The following is a 2,500-nucleotide window of genomic DNA, read 5'->3' as shown; positions in this document are numbered from 1 at the left end:
GGTCCCATGGGGGGGCTCGGGGGCGAGCCCTCTTCATTGCCCCAAGGTATCGGCCCCATTAGGAACTCACCAGGTGATTGGCCCCCACGCCCTAAGTGGAGACTTAACCTGGTGAGTGTTGGAACGCAAACCTCCCCACCCAAACTTCGGCCCGGAAGGGGGAGTGTAGGACTCCCTCTAGAAAGGACGGAGGGGGAGGTACCCCGCCTGATTGAGACAATGACTTTCGTCAATTCAAGCTTGAGAGCAAGTTTTGACGAGATAAACGATAATCAGGAGCCTGAAACTAGTGGTCGAAGTGACTCAACCGCTGAATTGCCTTCGATAGTAGAAGAGACACCACCCTCACCTCACGCACCGATTGGGCCCACCATACCCGACGGTGCATCTGTTCAGGACACCCCCTCGGGGGAGATAGAGCAGACATGCTTGGTGGTGGAACTCCCGGACCAGGACATAGTCTGTAAGCTTTGTGGCGTGCGACCAGGGAAAATCACTCAGGCAGCAAGGCACTTTGCCGCCTGTCATAAGACTACTCTGGTGACGTACAGTTGTCGTAAGTGTGGCAGGGGCAGTGAGAACAGCCACTCCATCAGCACTCACTACCCTAAGTGCAAGGGGAGGGCAGAAGGAGTACAGGCCGATCAACTGGCCCATCGATGTGGTAGTTGCGAAGCGTCCTTTGCAACTAAGAGCGGGCTTAGCCAACACAAACGACACGTCCACCCAAGTGAACGGAATATGGAGAGGATCGCGGAGGTACGCTCCAAGAAGGTGAAGGGGGGTGCGACCTCGCTATGGAGTGCTAAGGAGGTGGAAGAGTTACTGAAGCTCGAGGAGAGATATGCGGGCGAGAGGTACATTAACATGGCGATCGCCAAGCATCTCCCCAGTAAAACTAGCGAGCAGGTAAGGGAGAAAAGACGTCGGCTTGTCAGGACCCCCATAAATCCGTCAGAGGATCATAGCGGTGATCTGAGACAGGAGATGCCAGCGCCACCCCTGGTTCAGGGGATCGCCGAGAAATTGAAAGAGAGGGCGGCCTCCCTGGATCTTTCTCTGAGCGAGCTCGGCGGCAGTGGGGATTTGCCAAGGGAGGAGCACGAGTTGGGTGAGCTCGTGGAGGCTACGGCCTCGGCTTTGAGGGGGAGGCTGGGAGCTGGTGTCTCGAGTGCTCTGAGTCATAGTACTCCTGGTAGTAGGCAACGAGGGGCAGGCCGTGTTTTCAGAAACCCTCAGGGAGGAAACAGGGCGGCCAAACGGAAGACTTATAGGAAACATCAGAGGATGTTCCTTAAGGATCCTGCGAGGCTAGCCAGTGAAATCCTTGATGGAGTGGAAGGAACAGAATGTCCAATCCCACTGGCCATTATAGAGCAAGCGTACAGGACCAGTTGGGAAGGGAATGTCAACTTTGCTGGACTAGGCCAATTTACATCATCAGGAGAAACGGACAACGAGTGCTTTGCAGAGCCAATCACGGCCAAATCTGTAAAAGCTGCCCTAGGCAAGATCAAGCGCGACACCGCCCCGGGCCCAGACAGGATCACAAAGCAGATGCTAAGTGACTGGGATCCGAAAGGCGAAAAACTGGCACGGCTGTACACCACGTGGTTGGTCAGCGGAGTGGTACCCAGGGCTTTCAAGGAATGTCGGACAACACTAATTCCTAAATCTACTGATCGGGAGGCGCTCAATGACGTGGGGAACTGGAGACCCATCACCATTGGATCAGTGATTTTAAGGCTCTTTTCTAAGATTCTGGCGGAGAGGCTGGCGCGTGCTTGCCCATTGAATCCTAGACAAAGGGGGTTCATCCGCGCCCCTGGGTGTTCCGAGAACCTAAAGGTTCTGCAAGGCCTTCTCGGACACTGCAAAAAAGAGCGGGGCCAGCTTGCGGTAGTGTTTGTCGATTTCGCGAAGGCTTTCGACTCCATCTCTCATGATCACATCCTGTGTGCACTGATGCAGAGACAGGTTGACCATCACGTGATTAAGCTGATCCAATCAGCTTATGTGGACTGCGTGACCAGAATCATTGTCAATGGGGACAAGACGGACCCCATTGAGATGAAGGTTGGAGTGAAGCAGGGAGATTCTATGTCTCCAATCCTCTTCAACCTGGCTATGGATCCCCTGATCCAAGCCCTCGACAACCTTGGAAGTGGCTATATGGTAGGAGGTACTAGGGTTAGTACCTTAGCGTTTGCAGATGATCTTGTCCTGATTAGTGACTCCTGGGAAGGCATGAGAGACAACATCGCTATCCTAGACACATTCTGCGAGAAGACGGGGCTTAGGGTTCAGCCCAAGAAATGTCACGGGTTCCTGATTGGGAAGGGAGTTACCTCCTTCACGGTCAATAACTGTAAGGCGTGGAGGTTGGGAAAGGAACCAATTCATCTCATCAGCCCTGATGAGATGGAGAAATATCTGGGGGCAAGGGTGAATCCTTGGGTGGGGATCACCAAGCCAGATATCCACACCCAGCTGAGGGAGT

General features: G+C 54.0%; 1 pseudogene; it reads left to right on the top strand.

The window, feature by feature from the left end:
- LOC136684455 (28S ribosomal RNA) overlaps positions 1–2,500 on the top strand; it is an 8,428-nt pseudogene that overhangs the window by 3,132 nt on the left and 2,796 nt on the right.

This window comes from Hoplias malabaricus, unplaced genomic scaffold, assembly GCF_029633855.1.
Source record: "Hoplias malabaricus isolate fHopMal1 unplaced genomic scaffold, fHopMal1.hap1 scaffold_24, whole genome shotgun sequence".
Lineage (NCBI taxonomy): Eukaryota > Metazoa > Chordata > Actinopteri > Characiformes > Erythrinidae > Hoplias > Hoplias malabaricus.
Note: the sequence above shows the minus strand (reverse complement) of the source record. Positions and strands in the feature narration are given on the sequence as shown.